We start from the raw sequence: 8,692 nt of genomic DNA on the forward strand, positions 1-8,692 counted from the left end.
TATTGTCTGGGGGGACCAGTCTCTGGAGAAGGATATCATGTTTGGTATGGTGGTGGGTCCGAGAAAAAGAGGAAGACCCCCTGCCCCCCCCAACAAGATGGATTGGCTAAGTGGTAGCATAGATGGACTCAAGTGTCGCAACAGTAGTGAGGTTGAAGCAGGATCGGGTAATGTTTCATTCTGCTGTGCATAAGGTTGCTATGAGTCATACCAACTCGATGGCACCTAACAACAACAAACAGGATATATTTCAGAAAGTCTTCAAACATCATGCTTTAATAGCGCCGAAGAGAGAATGATCGAGATCTGGAATGGGATCTTATCCTCCATGACTGTAGTAAGGAGAAAATGACGGCATTCTGTAAATCTGATCTTTATCTTGAACAGCTCTCCATCCTCCTCCTCCAGCTCCTCCTCTGTATGAGCTGCTATAGTAATCCTGATCATCATATCCATGATCATATCCTCTGTCATAGTAATCATGATGGCCTGAGCTGCTATGGGCAGATCTTCCCATATAAATTCCTGGTGTTGGAGTAGGTGGACTTTTTGTTATGGAGAAATCAACTCTGATCCTACGGCCATCAAGCTCCTTTCCATTGGCATCCTCTTTAGCTTCCTTAGCATCATCTACATTTTCAAAATATACAAAGGCAAACCCTCTTAAACATCTAGACTGCTGGTCATATACAATGGACACATCAGCAATGGGGCCGTTCTGTTGTGCATAAAGTTGTTATGAGTTGCAATCTACTTGATGGCACCTAACAACTGTGGACTAATGCACTGGACTGCAAAGTCTGTTTGAACTGCAGGTCGGTAGTTCAAGCTCACCAGTCGTTCCTCGGAAACACTATACAGGGTTGCTATGGATCAGAACCAACTCAATGACATTTAACACCAACAACAACAAGGGATGTAGTCTTGATGGTTGTATCAGTCTCCATCTGACCAATAAGTTTGGTCTCTTTTATAATTTTGAGTTTCTTGCACATTTTTTCTTCTACTCTATCTAGAAACTTCTGTGATTCCTTTCAGAGCAGTCCATAGTTGTAGCCATGTATCCTCTAGTTCATCTGGTCTCAGGATTGTGGAAGTGGAAGTTCCAATGGTCCATTAGTTCATTTGAGTAATTGTTTTCATAAATCACTAACTTCATTCACTCTTTGCTCTAGATAGGGCAACACCATTAGTGAACCTCAGATGGCTGCTGACAACCTTTTAGACCCCAGTTGCTACTCATCAAAGTAGGATTTAGAACATTGTTTTTGTGGGCTATGTTATGTCAATGAACTTTGACACCCCACAAGACTATGGTCCTGTGCCACTTAATCTTAGTTTTAAAGTAATTCTTTACCATTTGGTCAGCAGACAGGTGTTTTTTAAAAAGGAACACAGGACTTGCTGGTAATATTCATTCCCTAATTAAAAAAAAAAATAACATAATTTTTATTGTCATAAGGCAGTTTTATGTACTGTGGTGTATAGTGAAGTATCTGTCTCTTCTAGTCATAGTCTGTAACTTCTGCCAAACCACATTTCTGCCCTGATGAGTTTGGGCTAGATAATGTGGGAGAAGATCCTGATAGGATGATATGATTTAGTTATGGATGTCAGCAGAGTTAATTCTCATTGTAAAAACTTGAAACCTTAGCATGGGTATAAAACGAAACATTTCAGAAGCAAGGGGCGTGGAGCTCATTATAATAAAGGAAGAAAAGCCAGGAGGGGAGCGTGTCTTTTGAACCCTTTGATCCCTGTGCATTGAAACTCCTGGACCCAGACAGAGCTGTTACATCAGAGGAGCAGCAGCAGCAGAACCAAGAGCTGTAGCACAATACAGTGCAATGGGCTTCCCAGCCCATGGAACATGTTAAGCTGAATGACTTCGGGCAGGAGGCTTGCTTGCAGAATGGCATGCCTCCAAGTACTTAATTGGGGGGAGCTAGGTTTGTTGACCCATAGAACTACAGCCAAGTGCCTTGGGAAGGGCTGAGGTTTATGGTGGAGTGGTGTATCCTGTGGGCATTTATCAGCAGTCCTAAAAGAACTTTGTAACATTGGCTGTGCAGAGAGATCTATTTTGGGGAAGGTCTGGACTGGAATCACTGTGCTCTGTGCATTTTCTAGCTGTGCTTGTAACCTGTTAACTGCCCTAATAAACCCCGTAACTGTAAGTATGGTTTCTGAGTTCTGTGTGGACATTGCAATGGAATATCGAACCCAACATAGAAGTAGAGACTGCTGTGGGAAGGATGGTTTGGTGCCATCATTTTTTGCATGTACAGTGTAAAAAATTAGAAAGCATATAGAAATAAAAATAAAGTAGATAATAATAATAATTATTATCATATTGCAATCATATACAGATACAACCCTTATCATGTTTCCTTTCTACCAGATCTAGTTTTTTCCCATTGGAGTGAAATTATTCTCTATCTGCTTTTTGTTTTCTGCTTTGTCTGCTGTTGTAATACAGTCAGGATGGGCCTGGGCCTACAGAAGGAATTAATCAGTATTATATACAGCTAGAGAAGCTGGGGAAGACCAGAGTTGGCAGCTTGAGGCCGAGACTGCTCATCGTTTATTTACTGAGCTAAAATTTGACTAGAAGGATATGACACACTTTGGGGCATTTTACAAAAGCCATTGTAACATGTGACTATAATATGTCTTCTTGTTGTTGTTTAGTGCTGTCTAGTTGGTTCTGACCCATAGAGACCCTGTATATAGGATTTCTGAGGAGCAGCTGGTGAGCTTGACCTGCCAACCTTGCAGTTCAAATGGCTTTGCAGTCTGGCGCATTAACCCACAATGCCACACCAGGACTCCAATAATAATATGTCTACAAATCTCAAATTTTGTTGTTTTCCATTATGTATCTGGGATACTCTGAACCACAAGGTTGGTGGTTTGAGGCTTTCAGCCACTCCACAGAAAAAAGATGAGGCTTTCTGCTCCTGAAAATATTTAGTCTCTGAAACCATATACTGGGTGGTTATGAGTCAAACTAACCCAATGACACTCAACAAAAGCAACAACAAAGACAAGTTTATTCATTTAGGGTCCAGAAATGGGAATGAGTCAGTTAGTGGTGTATCCAGACACTTTTTCTATCTCCCAGGCACCTTGGTTTTGGCATACATGCTGCTATTCTAATAAAATCAGTGAGAGATAGCCTTTTAAAAATGACATTTTGGGGGGGACTTATTTGATTTTTTTCAAGTGGTAAATCTGAAACCTATATATCCCTAATAAGAGAGCTAGGAAGTTAATAATACTTATGAGACTATGAAATGTGGGCCACTGCTGCTGTTTGGGAGGGAGTGGGAAGGGAGAAATGTCTTTGAAAACTTTAGAAATAATCTTTATTGTTGTACTAAGTTTGATACTAGTAGCATCAAATCCAGTGTTTATCCTTCACACCACACATCAGATAGAACTGGGAATTATTTTCAAGTGCTTTTATTATTGCAAATTCTGATACTAGTAGTATCAAACTTATTACAACAATAAAGATTATTTCTAAGGTTTTCTAAGACATTTCTCTCTCTAATTTCGAGTCCTGATGTGTGACTCTGTAGGATAAGCACTGGACAGCAAGATCGGTTTGAATTGCAAGGTCGGCAGTTCAAACTCTCCAGCTGCTCCTCAGAAATCCTATTCAGGATCACTATGAGTCAGCACTTAACAACAACAAGAGACTAATCATTATATTGATTACAGGTGGACTCTGGAGTAACATAGACCTAGACATGCATCCCAGGTTCCTTATTTACTAAAAGGAGACTAAGTAAAGTTAGACTCTAAGTCTCAATTTAGACTCTAGGGTTCATACTGCCTTTGTGAGCCTTTTGTTGTTGTTGTTGTTGTTGTTGTTGTTTGTTTGTTTGGTTTTTTTGAGCCTTTGTTTTAAGAAGAGGACTAATCATTGCAACTGTTACACAGGGTTGATGTGAGGATTAAATGAGATAATGCTTTAGTAGAGCACTTAGTGTTCAAATGTTGGTGGTTATTTTAATTGTGATTATTGTCTTTCCCAAACTGTTTATAAATGTTTGCTTTCCCTGGATTTTCATTTTATTTTTATCATAGTTGCTGTTAGCATTTAAATATTATTCCATCTAGTCTCTTCCCTCTACACACATACAATAACAATATCTAATGTTTCTTGGAAGTCCTGATGTGGTGCTGTGGGTTAATGTGCTGGACTGCAAAATCGGTTTGAGCCACAAGGTCAACAGTTCAAGGTCATCAGCCTCTATAGGTCAGAATCGAGTTGACAGCATTTACAACAACAATGTTTCTTGAGGGTCTTAACATGTAGTATATATTAACTCATCACCAAAACACCATTAGTCAAGTACTGAAATGGAGTTATTATATCCTATTTTAAAGATACTCCTTGAAGTTTTGATCCCAACTCTGACTCTCAATGGTTCGCTATTAATCATCAATTAAATTGATGAGAGTCATCAATGTTTAAACTAACTGTTGTCATTTATGCCCATCAGATTATTGTTGTTGTTAAGTGCTATGGAGTTAGTTCTGACTCATTGTGACCCTGTATGGGGTTTCCTAGTAGCTGTTCCTACTTTAAACGACTGATCTCATATTTAGCAATCCAGTGTTTATCCTCCACATCACACATCAGATAATACTGGGAATTATTTTCAAGAACTTTTATTATTGCAAATTCTGATTGGTTTGATTGATGAGAACCAGGAAAAGAGGTGTTTATAGAAAATACTAAAGTTTTTGTTTAATGTATGCCTGGGATTTTTTTTAAGCTTGAAGCCTTGGGGGTGCTTATTATTTTTTATTTACTTATTTTCTATGAATTTTTTTTTTTTATGCCAAACTCTTGTTCCTCCAAAACATAACATAACCACAATTTGTACCTTCTAAAGTGATAAGTTGGAGCCCTGGTGTGGTGCTGTGAGTTAAGGTGTCAGTCTGCAAAGCCGTTAGAACCACAAGGTCGGCCATTCAAGCTCACCAGCTGCTCCTCAGAAACCCTATACAGGGTTGCTATGGGTGGGAATGGAACCGACTTGACAACATTTAACAACAACAACAAAGTGATAAGTTACACTAACAGTTATCACATGGGGGCTTCTGATTATGCAAAAAAGTCATACGTAATGTGGTTAAAGTCTTGCTGCTACATTAGAATGCTTTCTTTTCCCTAGTCAACATTGGTGATTCCACTTGTAATTAAAAATATTTAACATATATTAAACTTTTCATGACTAACATGTTTTGTGAGGTCTAAGCAGTGAAGTAAAGTGAAAGTAAAGAAAGTGCTTCATTTCCTGCTGCTGAACTTTTCAAACCTTTATGTAGCACCTATACTGTACAGTGTGGATGAAAATGGAAGAACCTTGGTGTGGAGTTATGGGTTAATGTGCCAGACTGCAAAGCCGTTTGAACTGCAAGGTCTGTGGTTCAAGTTCACCAGTCACTCCTCAGAAACCCTATACAGGGTCGCTATGGGTTGGAACCGACTTCACAGCACATAACAACAACTCCAGCACTTTCATGTAACTCTTTTTTGAACTTAAAATTAATTGCTCTTTATCAATGACTTTGAATAGTAAGTGTTAGTTCAGCCCTTCCAGCTAACCTTATGTTATTCTGTGTGGTTAAGTCTAAGAGCTAGGAAATATGACAGGAAGAGGTGGTTATAGAACTCCCAAGTCAAATACTCCTGCTTCTCAAATGAAAATTTTGCCCCTTGTGCTTTTTCCTAGAATCACCACCAGACATTCCCTTAGAGACCGACAAATATGGTAAGTTGTAGTATGACTGTTAGCTGTTAAATTAGTTTAAGAATTATTCATGATAGTCTATACACTGAGAAAAGTATGATTCCTTCATAATCTAGGAACACTGCAACACTCAACTGGTAAATAATGATTGGTGAATGAAAGCCTATAGGTCCCTCTTCCAAAAGATGATTTGTCCCTTCTTAGATTTGTCCCTGCTCCTGTAAAGAGTTACAGCCTCGGAAACCCTGTGTAGAGTTGCTATGGGTTGGAATCACTTGATAGCACTTAACTACAACAATAAGACGTATTCCCCAGGAGGAACACCATATAGCTACCAATAGTTTATTATCCTAGATCACCATACTCCTTGTTTTCTTCCCAATCTTACACCTCGGGTTTTTTTTTGACACCCGTGAGTCTTTTTCAAATCTCCCTTTTTAATAAAAGCCTCCACAGTCATGCTTGTTATGTGTTTTAGGACACTCTAAGTCTTGTTTTTGTGACAGTTCACTCTCTTCTCAGCCATGTGTGCTTGAGTCTTGCTACACAGTGTAGTTGGTGGGCCAGCAGCATGGACATCTCTTTGAAAGCTTGTAAGACATGCAGAATCTCAGGCCCTGCACCAGACTTCCTGAATCAGAATCTACATTTTTCAAAAGATCCTCAGGAATCAGATACACTTGAAAGTTTTAGAAGCACTCATTTCAAGAATTGTATGTCTTTATGCACTCTTATTGCCCCTGAGTTATTCAAGTAAGTAGTTTCCACTATGATTGCCAAAGGTACTTGAATTCCAAAGCCTCAATTAAAACTATTAACATATAATGTATCTCGAGACCCCTTTATTTACTCTTAGGTACTCTAATTTTAGCTACGTAGATGATATTTTTTTGTAGTTTCGCTTACATAATAACATTCAATGGTTTTCACCATTTCTTTAGATAGATTATGTTATTGTATCACATATGATACTATCATGTAGAAATATAGGTATTACTTATATAACCTTTTCCTAGTCTAGCTTATACATTTCCTTTTGTGATTAATGTTAGAGATTAGAAAAACAATGATGAAAAACTGTACCAGAAAGTGTTTTTCCCCCACCTTAGAAAAAAGTAAAAACCAAGTCTTTTCAAGCCATTATAAGTCTTAGCAATGCATTAGGTTTCAAAATTTGTCACGAATTAAAATAATACTTTACTGCTTAGTATGATCTCAGAGGACTTGGGTGTGACACTGTACGATAAGCACTGAGCTGCTAACCACAAGGTCAATAGTTGAAAACCACCAGTTGCTCCTCAGAAACCCAATACATGGTCACTATGAGTTGGAACTGACTTGACAGCACTAAACACCAAAATTATGTGAGAATGTGTTCATTTTATCTTCTTAATTAGGATTAAGTAATTAGACATAGAATAAACACTGAACCACTAGGTTGGTTTGAGCTACAATGTCTGTGATTCAAATTGACCAGACACTCCTTAGAAAATCTATATAGGATCACTATGAGTTGGAACCGATTCAAGGACAATGAACAACATAACAATAATTAGGCATAAGATAAAACCTTTATCTTTCTGACAAGATTTGCAAGATAAATGGGCCAATGAGAAATACACAAGCCACTTCTGCTGTATTATATTTCCTAAGGATAGAGGGGCAATTCTTGAGTGGACAGGAGCTGGAAAGAGACAAAAAGTCCAAAGAAGGATAATGCTTTGAGTCTCTATGCACTTCTTAAAATCCCAGGGAAGCTATATATGGTAGATATCACTGTTGCCCAGGAGGAACTATTGGTTTTGTACATAAAAAAACACATAAGAAGGGGCCTCAAAAATTTCTTATGAATATGGAATTCAAAGATAATGGAATTCTTCCACCAACTTTCGGAAGCTCCTTATATATACCAGGAGAAAATACTCCCAGGGTTGGGGTGAAAGAGTAAACATGATTTCCTGGTGAATTGGGCAAATGATGCCATCTTTAAAATGTCTTTTCTTTCTGCTTCATTTACATTTCTTGTTAAGAACTTGAGGTTTAAGAAAGCTTAAAACAAAACAAAACAAAAAAACCCCTACCTTTACAATATGGGTGAGTTTGAGAGAACTGGAGTATTATTGAAGTTAGCCCACAGAAAGCTAAGCTTTAATAATAGTCTCCTGTCCCAAAGAAGTCAAAGCCAGTGTTCCCTGTGCTCTACTGCCTCTTCTCTTACAGAAAAAGGGGTTTGACCCTGCCAGAAGGCAGTTTCTTACCTCAGTGTTCCACAAGGACCTTGCTCCAGCAATTAACTCTCTCCTTTGTGTACCATTTGCTACATACAAATATGATTTAATCCCAGACATGTGACTTAAAACAAAAAAAGATGTCCTTTGATCCCTTTATCATTCTGTAGTTATTACCCCATTTCTTTGATTCCGGTCACAGAAAACCCAAAAAGAATTGCCTATCAACACTGGTTTCACTTTCTTTCCTCCTATTCTATCATTTGGACTCCTTTTGTGGTGCACATGATTAACATGCTTAGTTGAGATCAAACTCTTGGTGGTTTGAGTCCATCTAGAGGCACTGTGGAAGAAAGACTGGATGATATACTTCTGATAAATTAGCTAAAGGAAGTCATATGGAGTACATTTCTACTTTGACATACATGAGCTCTCCATACATTGGAATTAATTTGGTAGCAATGAATTACTCTCCTGTCTCGGTGTGGCACTGTGGGCTAATGTGTCAGACTGCAAAGTCATTTGAACTGCAAGGCCAGTGGTTCAAGTTCATCAGCTGCTTCTTGGAAACCCTATATAGGGTCGCTATGGGTCAGAACTGACTTGACAGCACTTAACAACAACAAAAACAATGAACTATTATTTTATTTCTACTACTTCATTAACAACCTGCGATATGCAGATGATACAACC

The 8,692-nt window shown here is 38.4% G+C and overlaps 1 pseudogene; it reads right to left on the reverse strand.

Annotated features, from left to right (window-relative positions):
* Positions 1 to 275: 275 nt before the first annotated feature.
* LOC102815747 lies at positions 276 to 6,231 on the reverse strand (annotated as a pseudogene).
* Positions 6,232 to 8,692: the final 2,461 nt, after the last annotated feature.

The sequence above is a fragment of the Chrysochloris asiatica genome, unplaced genomic scaffold (genome assembly GCF_000296735.1).
Source record: "Chrysochloris asiatica unplaced genomic scaffold, ChrAsi1.0 scaffold00002, whole genome shotgun sequence".
In the NCBI taxonomy this organism is placed as follows: domain Eukaryota; kingdom Metazoa; phylum Chordata; class Mammalia; order Afrosoricida; family Chrysochloridae; genus Chrysochloris; species Chrysochloris asiatica.